Below are 18242 nucleotides of genomic sequence, written 5' to 3'. Positions count from 1 at the left end.
ATAGCTAAAGCCACCTTTAACAATAAAAACAAAGCTTTAACAATAAAAACAACGGAACACGACAGAAACCTCGGAAATGAACACACACATTTGGAGCCAACTAATTATCTGAAACAGCTCCCCTGCTTATGGCCTGGAAAAGCAAGAGAAGACGACCTGGAAGAAGCTCCTAGATCCTAGCTACAGGTCGGCTCAGCTACTGCTGTTGCAGCCTTGGGGGAGTGAACCAGGATGGAGCATCTATCTGTCTCTCCTTCTCTCTGTGAATCAACCTTTCCAATAAAATACATCAATATTTTTTAAAAGACAGAGAAATCCAAAAGGGTAATAGCTACCCCCTCAACCAAAACATACACACACACACACACACACACACGCTCAGGTTCCCTATTAGGGAAATGCAAATTAAAACTACAACAAGGTCCCACCTAACTCCAGTAAGAATGGCCTACAAACAGAATTAGCAAACAAAAATTGTTGACAAGGATGTGGGGGAAAAGGTACCCTGATCCACCGTTGATGGAAATATAAACAAGTACAACCACTGTGGAAGTCATGGAGAGTGCTCAGACAACTGGGAACTGACCTACTGCATGACCCAGCCAGCCCACTCCTGGGAATATATGCAAGGCACTGAAATGTGTATTTGAGAGACCAACCAACAACTCTATATAAATAGCAGCACAATTCACAATAGCAAAGAAATGGAATAACCCAGTTAATTGTCAAGAGAGGAATGGATAAAGAAATTGTTACATTTACTCAATGAAATACTATTCAGTCACAAAGAGGGTTGAAATCTTGGTGTATGCAACAAAATGGTCCCAGCTGGAAATCATATTTAGGGAAGTCAGCCAGTCCAAAAAAGACAAATATCATTCGCTTTGATATAAGACAACCAATATGCAAAGTACAATAGTATATATATATATATATATGTACATAACATCTGTATTAATTAATTAATACTGGGAAGTAAAGATAATATGAAGTATGCATTTCTACTTCCATATAAAAGACTTCAATGAAACTTTTAAATATATTTCAAACAGGCTCAGCCCGATCGCCTACTGGCTAAATCCTCACCTTACACGTACCAGGGTCCCATATGGGTGCTGATTTGGGTCCCAGCTATTCCACTTTCCATCCAGCTCCCGGCTTGTAGAGAATGGGGAAGCAGTAGAGAATGGCCCAACGCTTTGGGACCCTGTACCTCTGTGGGAGACCTGGAGGAAGTTCCTGGCTCCTGGCTTTGAATAGGCTCAGCTCTGGCCATTGCAGCCACCCAGGGAATGAACCAGTGGATGGAAGATCTTTCTTTCCTTCTCTTTGTAATTCTGCCTTTACAATAAAAATAATGTAAGCATATATAAATATGTATGTATATATACACACATACATACATTTACCTCAAAGATGATACTGGGTTTTTACCTTTGCCTGTACTTACCATGTAATAATACATTTAAATGTCAGAAAGTTAAACTTATAACTTGTACTAAGGAACTTTGCTATTATGAAAATATGGGGAAAAGCGGTGGGAAGAAAAAATGGGGCGGGAGAAAGGTGGGGAGAGATGATATCCTAATACCTATCAAAATGTATAATATGTTGTGGAAATTTTTTTAAATTTAATTAAAAAATTAAAAATGAAATTTCATCATTTACAGTAATATGGATGTCCCCAGAGGACATTAAGTAAGTCAGGCACAGAACGACATCACATGTTCTCATTTACATGAGAACCTGGGAGCCGATCTCATAGAAGTACAGAAGGGTGGTTCCTAGAGGCAGGACAGTGAGGAGAGGGTGATTAAAGCACACAGGGGCCCAGCTGGAGAGGAGGGGTATCTTCTAATATAGCACATGGGATAACTATGGTTGACAACAATGAATCTGGTGACAGATATGCTAATTAGCCTGTATGATCATTATACAATCCATGTATTAACATGTTGCACTGTACCCTTCAAATACTGTATGTACCATTATATCAAAAAGTAACAGGAGGGGACATAAACCCTAGCACACAAAAGGTCTTACAACTCACTGGTGACAGAAACTACATTATCTTCACAGTAAAAATAAATAAGCTTCAGATGGGGAAGAGGGAATCAGAATTTGAAATGATCAGAATAGTAAGTAATTGTAAGTAATCCCTGTATATTGCGACAACTGACAAGCGAACACACTGTGAAATGCCAAGTTTAAACCTATTTTGTATCATTAACAAAACTAAACCCCAAGGATAAAAAAATGACCTGAAAACTATAAAAAAAAAAGTTTAACAATGTTTTCCTTGAGAATGGAAAAAAATTTAAAATCCTCAAAAGCCTAATTTAGCATAAAAAATACAGAAAACTGAAACACATTTAAAAAGCATTTGGGAGACACTATCCGTGACTTATGTGATAAAAGATATTACCCAGAATATATCCCACAAATCTATACAAAAAGACAAGGATAATTTGGAGAAAAATCTGACCATGTTTTCTTCAAGAGAGGAAACAAAGGCCTACTAAGTCTGGCAAGATACTAACTTGAGTAGCAATTACAAAAATGTAAATTTTGAAAAAGAAGCTATTTTTCTTTGCTTATGAAGTTGGAAAAATTTTCTTAAATGAGACAGTTCTGGGGATGGTGTGTTGAACTGGGATCCTGACATGTTAGTACATCCTTGTTATTGCAAATGATGGTGTGTGTTGAACTGTGAAGGCAACGCTGTAAAAACACCTTGGAAGACAAATCAACAGCAAGCCACCCAAGCCTTGTTCACAGTCCCATCTCCTGCCACACTTTTCGGTTTTGGTCTAGGAATAACCATGGGTTTCAGTTCTGGCAATCCATGTAGAAGAGATCTGGGGAAGGTCTTTTGGAAAGGAACAGACCCAGATGTCGTTTCCTTCCTGCCCACGGAGGGGTCCCCGAGTGCAGCTGCCTTCAATCAATAGAATCATGGTCCAACAAGAGAGAAACATGGGACCGGGTCCTTAACATTGCCATTGAGCCACATAATGCCAAATCAGTCGACTCCTGGCCCCTTGTTACATGCAAGCAGTAAACCCGTTTGTTGCTTAAATAGTTAGGTAAGTTTTTAAATGGACAAGGTAAATGCAATTCCAATTCCACTGCTCGGTCTCTATCACAAAGACTAACAGGCATACCTTTCAAGAAAATGAATTTCACAACATTCAAGGTCATAATGTTTGACAGAGTGGCAAGCTATAAACAAACTGAATAAACACCAGCAAGAAAATGGCTAAATCAATGGTTATGTACTTAAACAACGGGAAGCAACATTGCTGTCAAGTAGAATTAGGTATAGTGATCTCGCTTAGCAGTCACACATAAGACAAATGGCAACATTTTAACTATCTTGTGTTCTTAGGTTACAAGTACAAGATCCAGGCTAGCGCCAAGGCCACGTGTGGAGACCCCCTTCTTGGACTCAAGTGGCTATCTGGCATTTATCAGGGCAATGAGAAGCAGTTCAAGAGTTAAAACTTCCAGCCCACAGGCCTCATTCCTTGAGGTGGAAAAGTCTCCTGATGACTTTACATTGGCGGGGGTGTGGATGAGACAGAGGGAGCACAGCCAGAGGCGATGAGACACTCCCTGAGGGGCCTGTGACTGGGCAGCTGGGGTAGGGCTGGTGGTAGGGCTCCACTGTACCACCTCCTGTTCCTAACAGGGCTGGCCCAGGTGGAACTGTGTTGGTACCTACATCAGAGGCACTACTGGAGTAATAACCGCAGTGTTATGAAGGAAAAGGCATGATTTGAAGGTATCACTGACTTCACTACAAACTCAACAATGGCCAATTACTGTAACAATTACCCATACTCAGGCTGTGCAGACAGAATGGGAAAATGAAAGGTAAAATATTTCCAATGTGTTTTACAAAGTTTTGCACATAGGTTTCTATATTGACTGTAATATCAAATCCCATTTGAATTCACCAAAATGTTTTCTTTGTTGCTGGAAGAATATTATTGTATTTGGAGAAATAGTTATTTTATTGCATTCACAATGTTGACATTGGAATTCTTTCAAGTGTGTTGTTGTACCGTATAATTGTTTTCAATATTTACTGAAATACTTACTTTTTTGTATGTATGATGGCTACTTGCAGAGGACCTAATCAAATGATTGTGTGCTATAATGATGATATTAACTATTATTTTGCTTGTGCTGTACAGGAACTCCTTCGAATATATTACTTCGTACTTTTTGGATCACCAGTGCTGGCTTTTACAGTGCTGCATGTTGGATTACCTACTCTTCCACCACTAAATCTGTTTTGTTGCTGACTTGATAAAAGCATCACTAATAGGGGCCAGCAGTGATGGTCCAAGACCTGCAGGCCCTGCACCTGCATGGAAGACTCAGAAAAATCTTCTGGCTTTGTACAGCCCAGTTCTGGTTGTTATGGATATTTCAAGAGTGCAACAGTGGATGAAAGATCTCTGTCTCTCTAACTCTGCTTTTCAAAAACAAATGTAAATTTCTTAAAACAAAGAGTCACCTTTAATAAACAAAGATAGACCTTTTCTTTACCTAGGTAATTTTACACTGATATTCCAATGTTGGTAGAATATTGCTATACCATTCAGTTTAGAATTTTCTATAATATTCTACAATACTCATACAAAACTAAGATTTTACTTCAAATTTAATTGTACTATCTTATTTATTTACAGAGTGACTGTATAATTTATTATACACCTTGGGATATATCTGAGAGAAAAAGAGGCTAAGGTTAAAAATCAGGATTGGACTACAGGCATACAAACTGCCAGTGTGTATGGTCTACATATTTTATACACCTGCACAGCCCTCGAGGCAGCAAACCCTCAATACTATTGTTTCCAGATGCACTCAGTATAAACCACTGAGCAAGAAGCACAACAGCAGAAGATTATAGTATGGAGAAATACGTGACTTCTGTAGAACTATTTTCTTTCTAAAAAGTTATTTGAAAGGCAGCATTACACACAGAGAGCATGAGAAACAGGTATCTTCCATCTGCGACTTCATGCCACAAATGGTCACAGCAGCTGGAGCTGGGCTTTCTGAAGCCAGAAGCTGGGAGCTTCTTACGGATCTCCCACATGGGTGCAGGGGTCCAAGCACTTGGATTATTTCCCATTGCCTTCCCAGGCCATTACCAGGGAATCGGGCCACAAGTGGGACAGTCCGAACTAGAGCCAGTAATCCTATGGGACGCAGGCCCTGCAGGCAGCAGCTTTACCTTCCCTTGCTATATCACAGTGCTGGCCCCTCTAGCCCTATTTTCAATTTAAAACACACACACACACACACACACACACACACACACACACCCCTACAAGGAATACAAGGAACATCGTTAGAGGGGGTCCTTGGGTCTATTTGCAGTGCTTTAATTTTTTCTAAGAAAATACATCCATGTATTATTTGTTGAGTTACTTTTACATCCATGTAAATCGATCACAAAGAGACATTGTGGAAGAATACAAATGATAGCTAGGGCTGGTGGGGTAGCTTAGCAAGCTAATACTCTGCCTGCAGTGCCAGCCTTCTACTGATATGCTGGTTTGAGTCCCAGCTGCTCCACTTCTAAAATCCAGTGCTCTGAGAATGATCTGGCAAAGCAGTAGTTGCTGACCCAAGGCGTTGGACCCTCATACCCACATGGGAGACTGAGAAAAAGCTCCTGGCTCTGGATCAGCCCAGCTCTGGCCATTGCAGCCATCTGCAATAGAATGAAACAGCATATGGAAGATCTCTCTTCAATTCTAATTATTTCAAGTAAAATAAATCTCCCCCCCTCAAAAAAATACTAATGATAGCTAGACTGATATGTCATTTTGGGGTGCTGTATTACTTTACACTGAGATTGTGGGTGTTTACATCCATCAAAACGTGGAGAATGAAATCAGTAAGGTGACTAACTCGAGGTGCCTTGTGTATTTCCCATCACAGTGGAGGCCAAAATGAGGAAAAAACAGCCCTTACTGCATGGAGGCCTTTGAGGGACGCCGGGCACAGCAGGGCCACGGCAGACATGCCAGAGCTCACAGACGGGCCACGTGCTCGGGAAGAGGGAACCAGACACCATCTCAAGTTCAACCCTGAACCCAGAGGAAGCTCCTCAGGTGAAGAAAGGGTAAGCCCAAGGTGCCAGTGCTGCCCAGCCATGCCCAGACACCTGACACGTTCACTGTGTGAGAAACCAGCAGCCCTCCCAGAGCTGGCAATGCTGGCAGCTGGCAGATGACTGCCCCTGCCCCTACTGTGCCATCAACACTGACCATGACTGAAGACGCTACAGTGACACCACACAAAGATACTATCTGGAACCTAAGCTAGATTAACCTATGCAAGCAACACTCAGGACACAATCCCGGGAGAAAGGCCGTCACTGTGCAAGACAGCTGAACCGCCAGATGTACAAACACCAACACAGACACACAACAAGTGTGGAAAAAGGAAACAGGAAAATTGCCCCCCAAAAATACAATCTAATGATTTAATGAAATTTAATGAGAATCAAGATAACTTCAACAAATTCCCTGCCTGAATTAAGATAATTCATGCTGGGAATGAGAGATCATAAACAATCACAAACCTTGCAGCTGAAAAATTCAAAAGAAAAACTTAAAACACAGTTGCCTCAACAGAATAGATAATAAAAAGAATAAAATTTTTGCTGTTGTAAAATAATTTATTTCTTTCTGTCTTCATGAAATAACTGACAAATAATGTAGAGAACCTTTGAGACTCACAGGTCACCATTAAACATACAAACAGCTCCCTATGGGTGACCCAGAGAGAAGAGGGAAAAGATATAAGAAACCTCTCTGACTAATCTAAGAAAATACAGACATGCAGGTCCCAGAAGCTCAGAGAACCCCGGTAGACTCAACTTTTAAGTAAGGCTTCTTCAAGGTGAGACACAGTTAAATTATCCAAAGCAGATAAATAAAAAGTCAAAGAGACTTCAAACAAAAGAAAAAGCATCAAGTCACCTACAAGGCAATCACCATTAGTCTAATGTACTTCTAATGACAGGCCAATGAAGAACAGAATAATGTTAGACTCCTGATAGAAAAGTAACTGCCAAGCAAGAATATCTGTATTTCCAAAAAAGCTAACATTCAGAAATGCAAAAACCAAAGTTCTCATATGATAAAAAAAATGGACAGAATTCATCACCACTGCACTAGCCCTACTGGAAATACTTAAAGCAGAAAAACAAGCAGAAAAAAAAAAACATGAAAGTACAAAACTCAATAGTAGAGCAAATGTGTATTTTAGAGACAGAGGGAAGAACAGAATTATTCTATCATAGAAAAACATCAAATCACAAAGATGAACAGAGGAAGAAAGGAACCAGGAAAATACACACATATATATACACATATACATACATATACATATAAATACATACATACGTACTTATATATATGTATTTAAAGTCAGAAACAAATTAAGAAAATAACAGCAACAGGTCTTTACTTGCAACAACAACCTTGGAGCTAAACCAATTAAATTTCCTCATTAAAAGATAAATATTCATGGATGAAAACAAGACTATCTAAAAGCAACTCACTTCACCACAGGCATACACGTGTACACACATTTACTGAAAGTGAAATAGATATGTCATGTAAATAGAAACAATGTGAGCAGGAATGGTTATAGTAAATTGGGTAAAATAGACCAAGTAAAAACTGTAAAATGAGATAAAAAAATTCATTATACAACTAAGGAATCGATAAAATGTTTTAAAATATATACACATCCAACACCAGAACACCCAATCAAGTGCAACAGACATTATATCTCAAAGGAGAAACAGATACTAACGTACTGCATGAGGACTTTCCACATCTTACTATCAATGGACAAACCATGCAGACTGAAGAACAAAAACTAGACAAATAAAACAAAACAAACATCAAAGTTGCCGCACCCATGAGTGTACACAAGAGCCAAATGGGATGTGGGTTGGGCCAGGCCAGGCCACAGCAGAGGTGGCCTGAGCTAGGGGGTGGACCTAGTGGAGGTCACTGGGAGTCACCTGTATTAGGCCTCAGCACCCGCTGGTATGTGTGAGCACCGGGTCTGTGGTGGCTTGGCTGGGCTGGGCCATAGTACCTCTTGGTTCTCTTGAGATATGGGGCTGAGGTGGAACTGACCAGGCAGCTGCATCCACCAGTATGTGCACTGGCAGGTACAGGTGACAGACCAAAGTTGACCCTGCACTGGCTGGTACACACAAGAGTCAAGTCTGAGGTCACCCAGATGAGGTGTCTTGGGGGACTTTCCAGCTGGAATGCTGGACTCAGACCTTGGTCACAGAGGAAACAAACAAACAAAAAAGGCACAGATGTGTTGTCCGACCTTGGAGTGCACATATTGGGACTGGGCCTCCTCGGATGCTGATACCTGTGCAGTGAACAGCATGTCCAGATGCACATAAGAGACATGGCAGAACAGAGGACATGGGAGACATGCAAGTAGGGAACATGACCAGCAGAGGATGGAAAGCAGAACAGATTGGACAACTCTCCTGGCCAAGCTTTGCAGCATGTTCCTGGGTCTGTAGATGCAGTGAGGTGGACTTGGTCAACCAATATACCTTGTAAGATTTTTCTCAACTCTGGAGCAATGAAGCCCACAACTTCTCAGAACTATGAAAACCATTCAAGTAACATCCTCAGAACACTCTTCCCCATATCAGGGTCTCTAAGGCTTCATCAAAAGACTGTTCCCCATCCTCAGATACTAATGTGGTTTGACAACAAGGAACAGCCATTTCACCACCTCCCCTGCAGATAAAGGAGGAAAAAAACCCTGAAATATTTGTCCCACCCATCTTTCTCCGTATGTTGACCCTCCCTCACCCTAATCAGAAGCCCACATAGGCATGCATCCCTCTTAATTATAAAACGATATTAAAAAGAAAATAAAACTCAAAGAAAGTTTAACTATACAGAAGACAAACAAGGATTTATTGACCAGTTAACAACTGTGCAATACACATTCTTTTTATCAGCACAGGGCTATTCTAGACAGGTCCCATGTTAGGCCACCAAAGAAGTCTCAACAAACTCAGAATTGAAAGCATAACATGTGTCTTCCTTGAGTACAGTAAAACTAAAAGTCAACACCAAGAGGAACTCTGGGAACTATGTAAGTATTTAGAAATCAAGCATCATTCTCTTGAGCAAATGTGTCATGAGGAAATCAAGAGGGAACTTTAACAATTTGTTTTAAACAAAAATCGTAACACAGCATCCCTAAGTATGTAGGCTAAGTATAAGTTAAGTTCTAGAAAAAAGTGCCTACATTTAAACAGAAGAAATGCTTCAAATAAACAACTCCATGATGTAACTCAAGGAAATAAAACAGCAAAAACAAACCAGACTCAGCATAAACAGAAGGGAAAGCAAGACCAAAGCAGAAATAAAACGGAATAAAAACTAAGAGAAAATGAATGAAATGGACGTATTTTTTGAAAAGATAAACAGAACTGACAAACCTTTAGCTAGGCTAATCTAGAATAACACAAAACATCCAAATAAATAAAATCAAGATGAAAGAAAATGTATTACACCTGAAAATACAACCACACAAAGAATCGTTAGGGATTACTACGGAAAAGGAATCCACCAACAAACTGGAAAACCTGGAAGAAACGGATAAATGTCTGGATCCATCCAACCAACCCAGAGATGATGACGAGTCATGAGATCGGGTGGGGGTGGTGAAGAGAACTGATGGTCTCACTGCTGTCATTGGCTCAGCTTTTGAGGAACTAATCCCAGTTCTTCTCAAACTATTCTAAAGTATTGACAGAGAGGAAACTCTTCCTCATCTGAGACACCAGCTTTATTCTGGTACAAAAACCAGCTGAGAACTAAGCAAAACCTTGCCAATATTCCTGTTTAACATCAAGAAAAAATATTAGCAAAGCAACAATGACAACAACACATTCTATGCTATGATCAAGTGAGATTTATCCCAGGGATGAAAGGAATTCAGCGTTAATACAACAAATTAGCATAATTCACCACAGACTGGAAAGAAGCACAGAAATCATGATTATCTCTGAAAATGTGGAAAACACATTTGATAAAATCCACCATTGCTTCATGACAAAACACTCAGAGATTTAGTTACAGAAAAATCATACCTCAACCAAGTTATATATGAGAAGTCCATAGCCAACATTATAACAAACAGGGAAAAGTGGGGAAAAAAAATTCCTTTTCAGGACCAAGACGAGGATGTCTACGTTTGCCACTCTTCTATGCAGTAAAGTATTGGAAGTCTTAGCCACAGCCACACGGCAAGAGACAGGAAAGGAGAAGGAGTGGAGCAGCTAAGACACTGTGGAGGATGTCTGCAGCTGTGCTGGAGTGTCTGGTAAGGGCCCAGCTCTGCTTCTAATGTCAATTCCTGACCATGTGCAACTCCCAGGTAAGGAATAAAAAACAATCTCATTCGTAACAATTCTCAAAATACATGTGGCAATAAATCTGACCAAGGAATTGACTTCTACAGTGAAAATTACAAAACACTGATGAAGGGCCAGCATTGAGGTGTAACGCATTATGCCAATCTGCAAAGCCAGCATCCCATATGGGAAATGCCACAGCTGCTCTACTTCAAATTCAGCTCTCTGCTGATGTGCTACCTAGAAGAGCAGTGGAGGACGGCCCAAGTGCTTGGGTGCCCACGCACACATGGGAGACCTGGAAGAAGTTCTTGGCCCCTGCCTTCAGCCTGGCCTAGTCCTGGCCGTTGTGGTCATTTGGAGAGTCAACCAGCAGATGGAGGAACATCTCTCTGTCTCCTTGCCTCTTTCTGTGCCTTTCAAAAAATTAAAAACAAAAAACAACCAAAAAAAAAAAACCACTGACAAAATATACAAAAGAAAACATAAAGAAAGAAATATTCATTTGTTAGAAAGCTTGTTTAATTGTGCATACTAATAGCAATTCATACATTCAATGAAATTTTGATCACAATACAGAAGACATTCTCCACAGAACTAGAAAATCCACCACCAAGTTCACAATGAAGCATCAAAGAAGCAATCCTGAGGAAAAAGAATAAGGCTTGAGGCATTCATTGCAAGACCTGATTTTAAGACACTACTACAAAGCTATAGTTAGCAAAGCATCATGGTACTGGCAAAACAAAAACAGCAACAACAACAACAAAAACCAACAAGCAAAAACAAAACCCAGATACTTAAACAAATAACAAAGAAAACAGGAATAAACCCATGTACATATAACCAATGATTTTTGCCAGAGCGATCACCACCACACATTAGAGAAAGGAAATCTCTTCAGTTACTGTAGGCGCTGAATACCCGTATGCTGAATTAGGTCCCACTTTCTTGCCACATACAAGGTCAAAGACTTAAGGGCACAAGCTATGAAACTTACAGAAGCAAATATAGTGCAAATGTTTTAGGACATTGGTCTGGGAAAGATTTTTTTTATATGATCCCCAAAGCACAGGCAATAAAAGCAGAAGCTAACCAATGGAATTACATCAAACCAAAAAGCTTACACACGTCAAAAGAAACAGTTGAAAGGGTGAAGAGATAACCTATAGAATGGTGGAAAATATCTGCAACGTATTTCACAAGGGACTAATTTCCAGAATTCATAAGGAACTCGGAGAACAAGAGCGAAAGCGAGTGATTTGCTTTAAAAAATTAGGTGAATTATTCAAAGAGACCTTTCTCAACAGACAACGCACAAGTATGTGAAACAATGTTCAGTGTCACTAGTCAAAGAAAATTCAAATTTAAACTACAATGAGGGGCTGGCTCAGTGGCTATATGGATGAATTCTCTGCCCTGTTGGGGTGCCATATGGAGTGCCTGTTCCTGTCCCAGCAGCTCCACTTCCAACCCAGCTCCGTGCTTACGGCCTGGGCATCAGCAGAGGGTGGCTCAAGTCCTTGGGACCCCGCACCCACATGGGAGACACTGCTGGCTCCCGGCTTTGGACAGGTTCATCTCTGGCCACTGTAGCAATTGGGAAGTGAAGCTGCAGATGGAAGACTTCTCTTTCTACATAAAATCTGCCTATCAAAGAAAAGTAAATAAATCTTTTTAAAACCAGAGAGAAAATGTAATCTATATGCGAAATGAAATATTATTCAGCAATAAAAAGAAAAGTCTCTTGTTTGTAGCAAAAATGGATTACACTGGAGGACATTTTATCAAGTGAAATAATCCAGGGACAGAAAGACAAATACCACAAGTTCCCATCTAAATGTGGAAGCTAAAAAAAGTTGATCCAAGAAAAACAGAAGAGACATTACCAGAGCCTGGGAAGGATAAAGGGAAGGGAAAATGGAGAGGGGATGCTTAACAGGTGCAGCAGTGCAATCGGATGGAACTAACATTTGTGCGGCAGCCCAGGAGGGGAACTATAATGGAGTATTTCAAGACAGCTAATACAGAGGATTTTGACTATTTCCAACACAGAGAATTATTGTCCAAGGTGATAAGATATGCCAACTACCCTGACATGAATAGTACATTTTCTATGCAATGTATTGCAATGTGGCATTTGGGGCCAGCATGTGGAGCAGGGAGTTAGGCTGCTGCCTGGGATGCTGCCAGTTTGGGTCCTGGCCCTTCTCTTCTGACTTAGCTCCCTTTTAGGGTGTCTGAGAAGGCAATGAAGGATGACACAAGGAATCAGGCCTCTGCCACCCGTGTGGGGGACCAAGACGGAGCTGAGGCCAAGGTCGTTTTAGAGTTGAAAACATCATTGAACCAGGGTATTTGAGCCAGAGCAAACTGGCACCTGTTATAAAACAGCGTAACAGTAAAACGTTTTTATTACTACCACTACTTCTCACACATCAGTTCTCCTCTCCTTCATATATCCAGTCCCATGTTCTGCTTGAATATCTCAAACTCAACTAGGGGACACATATCAGTTATTACCAGTATACAACCAGTGCCCCTCCAAAGCTTCCACTGCTTCCCAGAGAGACCACTACTAAAGTAGGGATCCTTGTGAATAGAGCTTAGCAGTGACAAACGTCTCCCACACCACTTAACCCGGGAGAGCTCCCCCGATGAGAAGGCAATCAATATTCTTCACTTCACAGAGAAGGGGCATGATTTGCCCACCCCAACTGCAAGTAAGGGATGGATCCTGAACTAAGGCAGTGCAACCAAATGCACGTCTCCTTGAGCACCAACAGGCCAGGATCACCCACCACCAAATGATTCTTTGCCTCTTGGACCCAAAACCCTGGATCATTCCCAGTGCCTGAAGATACTTCCCCTCTGAAGTGCTCTGAGATATGGTTACCCTTCTATGGGTGCACTGAAACATCTATGGAAATCTATCAGGTTGCCACACCTTTCCCCAGCCCGTTCTGTTTCCATAGCAACTGATGTCATGGCAACCTGCAGACCCAGATTGACACAGCTCTGTTATGCCACCGCTTGGCCTTTGGTTCTACTGTCATTAGGCTCACGTAAGAAGCTGAGTGGGGGTGTGGTTACATGCAGATCCTCTGTTGTGGACCAACTGCCACAGGCAACTGGAAGTGTTCCTGTGTACTTCACTGTTGCTGGGAATAAACAAGAAATTAATCTGAACGAGGCCCCTCCATGTTCTTTAGCCAGTCTGAATCTGGACCTACAGCTGCTGAACCTCATTTTGCAAGTTGGACTTTGCATGTCATTGCTTTGGCACTTTTATTTGCTTTCAATCCTGTCTACTGGAGACTCTGCCAGGACACAGACTGACAGGGGAGATGACGACATACACTGTACTCCACAAAGCGATACACAGATTCTAGCAGATTAAATCCCCCTCCCACACACACTCAAGTGGTGGAATAATGCTTTGCTTACTGTTGTAACTTACTATGGACTTGTGTAGCAGAGGTCATTATTTACAATACTTGCACAAAAAAAAAAGCCCACCTCGTTTTAATTACAAGCACAGTTGGAGTGACATTTGGCCTTATATACTTTGGTGCTAAAAAGATGAAACTGCCTCAAACATGACAATTAAATGCTTTGGTCCTTGGGGTCTGAATGACTTGGCTTGAACCTGAGGTCTGCCAGTTTCTAATTGGGTGTCTCTGGGTGACCTGAGGTACAGTATTTTACTTCCCAAAGCCCCAGTTTCCTATAGAAGCTGGAGATAATGTTGAGAATGAAATCACCTGAGAAATAGAGCCTCACATGGAGAAAACTCTTAGCACACAGATGACTTAAGAATGTCCATCTTAGGGGCCCAGCGTGGTAGCCTAGTGGCCAAAATCCTTGCCTTGCATCCACCAGTATCCCATATAGGCACCAATTTATGTCCCAGCTGCTCCACTTCCCATCCAGCTCCCTGCTTGTGGCCTGGGAAAGCAGTCGAGGACGGCCCAAAGCTTTGGGACCCTGTACCCGTGTGGGAGACCTGGAAGAGGCTCCTGGCTTTGGATCCGCCCAGTCTGGCCGATGTGGACACTTGATGGTGAACCAGTGGATGGAAGATCTTTCTTTTTGTATATTTGCCTTTCCAATAAAAATATAATAAAATATAGATATGACAATAAAATTAATCTTCTAAAATATTTATTTTTATTGGAAAGGCAGATATATATAGAGGAGGAGAGACAGAGAGGAAGATCTTCCGTCCGATGATTCACTCCCCAGGTGGCTGCAACGGTCGAAGCTGAGCTGATCCCAAGCCGGGATCCAGGAGCTTCTTCCGGGTTTCCCCATGTGGCAGGGTCCCAAGACCTTGGGCAGTTCCCTACTGCTTTCCCAGGCCACAAGCAGGGAGCTGGAAGAGAAGCGGAGCAGCCGGGACACGAACTGGCACCCATATGGGATCCTGGGTGTGCAAGGTGAGGACTTTAGCCACTACACTACCATGCCGGGCCCAATAAAATAAATCTTGAAAAAAAAATCCATCTTTGAATAATTTAGTTAACGAGGGTGTCAGGTTAATACTATTAACTATCCTCATATTTAACACACCCGGGAATAAAATCCCATGTGGAAAGAGCATGCCTGCAACCCAGCAGGGGTACTGGAATTTACCACACAGCCAATAGTTCCTCTTCAATGCTGGGCAACGTTTCAGACTCCTATTAATTATTCAAGACAGTAACTCCCAGGGACCGTTAGAAACATAAGATTCATTTTCATAGCACTTAAAAATATATTGGTAATAAAATATTTTACTTTTCAGAACTGTAACAAGACTGTACTGGGAAATGAAGAAGAAAAAGATGCCAAGGATAGCCTACCTAAGATTCACCCAGGTGTGTTAAACATTGCAAATGACACCAGCTAAGCCTCTCATTGACTGAAAAACATGTGTCTATTATTTCTGTAGTGGGCTTGATTGGGCCTTGGTCCTAATCAGTTGAATTCTTTCCCTATAGCAGTAAGTTCTAAAATACCCAAGAGTAACACCATATGAATCTGCACAGCTTTGAACTGAATGACTGCATTTCTATTTAGACTTTCAGTGACTCGTGCCTGTTTTATGCTAAAGGATCAGTTGCGGGGTCTAGAACTGGCGCCCATAATGGACACTGGCACTTGCAGGGAGTGGATTAGCCAGTTACAACAGGCCGCCAGACGCAGAAGTCTTCATTTTCAACTCGGGCCCTGAGGGTTTCTTGTGTTAGCCATGGCTGGGAGTTCAGGTTTAAAGGAAGGGGCGGCTGGGGAACGGGGTACAGCCCCAGATAACAGCACGATACACACACACTTGCCACAAGCAATAAAACTGGGCAAAGAAACATCCGGGTATAGTAGTAAACCACACACACAGGAAAGAAACACAAACTACTTTCTGAGGCCTGCATTTTGGGGAGAATAAATCACTTGATCCAAACAAAGCGAGACTAGAATTTGACCACTTAAAGACGTATCAACGAGAATAAATGCGACTCTCACAAAGACAACAAACTTAATTCTGGGAGAAAAACGGCAGCAAAGCAATGTTCAGTTACCCAGGGGCCGACAGTGGACCTGCACGGCGGGGAGGCAATGTTTCTGAAGAGCACAGTCGGCTTCCCTGTACCCACGACAGGGTCACAGAGACTAAGCCAGAGCCTTGCCCAATTCCCAGAGAAAAGCTTAACTCAAAGGAGCTTAACAAGAAAAGAAGAATGTACCAAGACTCACATGGCGGATGATCCAGGGTGTAAGTCAGCTGTGGACAGCCCGGGTCATGGTGCCCCAGCAACGGCATCCAAGGCCTTCTCTGACTCTGTTTCCTGGCTCTACTTCACTGAACGCGGATGCCTCAGCAGTGCAAAGGTTACTGGAGCTCAGCCCGCTCCCCTGGAGCAAGGGGGGTCCCGCGCAGCAATTCCAGCAGGGTTTTCCACAAAGCCTGTGGTAAGTTCCAAAGACCACACTGACTGACCCTGCCTGGCCCCACGACTGTGCTCGGGCAGAGCAGCAGGAGGAGGTCAGCCCCATGGAGTGCTGGGAGTGGGCGTTTACAAACATCAGGTGTTAAGAATTGTAACATGACACAAACTGCTACTGTTGATGCCAAGAGCTGCATTTTGGCCCATGGTGACGTGGTGTACAAACAACCGGATCAGGGCTAAGGGGCAGACTTCTGCAGGCTACTGCCTCTACCCTGTCAGAAAAGTTTGGAAAAAAAAGGTAGAAGACGCCACAACAACTGTTAGTAAATTAAAGAAACTTAAGGGTAATGCTATAATTGGCCTTTCTCCAATCATTATGTTAGGTGTTTTGCTTGAAAAGAATTCATAGGTTTGAGCATGACCTAGTGCCAGAATGAGTCATTTGGTCCTGAAGTCAATGTTCCCAGTGGGGCACCCGCTGGCCTGGAATCGCAGTAAGCTAGCCAGCGCCCCGTTTCCTCATCGCACATGGAGATGAGCTAGGCATCACCAGTGGGCTTTGGTGCTCAAACACGTTCACATTGCTGTCATCCTCCACCTGGCATACATATAACCCCTCACACTCCTAGAAACCAGTGGCTGAGGGCGCGGTGCTGGTGACCAAGGTCAGGGCTTCTGGGAATGTCCCCAAGAGCACAGGTTTGAGATCCACATTATTGCTTTCACACAGGTTTGGGTGATCCTGCCCAAGACCGAGGGCCAGCGAGGCCAGCTGGAGATCCTACAGCTAATGGAGTCCCTGACCGGCAGCAACCACCTGAGCTCAGCAGGGAAGGGAGCGCCCTTTCAGGAGCTGGGCCAGCCGCTTCAGGTGGTCACTTTTCAGTGGAGATGTAGCCAGTGCAAGGCTCACTGTCCACTCTGCACATGTTCTCCATTTCATATCTCCGCCTCAGCAGTGGGGAAATGGCCTCACCTAACAGACCTCGTCTGGTCTTGACTTCATTAACCCAAAATGCTAATGTAGACCCTGGCCATCTTCCCCAGCCTCAGAAGATGAGAAACAGCAAACTGTCCACGTGCGAGCAGGAAACAGTCACTCTGAGAAGAAAAGCATGATTCACTCAACAAATACTTATAGAAGTGCTTTGTCCCAGGCCTTTGGGGTACAGCAGTAACCAAGACCCGTTTCTGCTTTCATGCAACTCACACAACCAAATAATTGCCTAAATGATTACACTTGTGCCAAATGACTGTTTAAGAAAGGGGGAGGGTGGGGTTGCTATGAGAGCTATAGGAAGAGAACAGATCTTAAATTGTTGGATCCTGGAGGGTCTTTGGGAGGAAAGACAAACTGAGGTAAGAACTAACACACAGGCCAGGAAAGGGGTGCAGGTGGCACCCGCAGTGTGAGAGCCCTGGAAGCTGCAGCTGTCATGCTGTGTGGACAGCAAGACAGGAGGTGAGGGGAAGGCTGAAGAGGCAGACGCACTGCCAGATCAGAGGAAGCCTCTTGGGTAACATGAGGATTGTGAATCTAACCCAAGAAGTGGGTGTCTCTCCCTCGCCCGGCTTTCTCCAGGCAGGTGCTTTCGGCTTCCCTCTTTGCCCGCTCACCTGATCCCTTTGCAAACAAGCTTTTCTGTCTGCAAAATGAATGAAAGAATGAACCCAAGAAGTTTCTGACCAGGGAAATGACACAAGATACAGATTTGTATAGAGGATATGGAAAGGGGTGGGGTATAGGTGGAAGAGCACACGGACCCTTGTTAGAGTGCGGGAGGGCAGTGGCAGCACTGCCCACACGGCAACTTTCAGGTATAATTCTAAGGTAAAAACTGGTGAGCCTAAGGGGGGTCAGCTGTGTC

Source organism: Ochotona princeps, chromosome 16, assembly GCF_030435755.1.
Source record: "Ochotona princeps isolate mOchPri1 chromosome 16, mOchPri1.hap1, whole genome shotgun sequence".
Lineage (NCBI taxonomy): Eukaryota > Metazoa > Chordata > Mammalia > Lagomorpha > Ochotonidae > Ochotona > Ochotona princeps.
The sequence above is the reverse complement of the archived record's forward strand: the minus strand, read 5'-3'. Positions refer to the sequence as shown.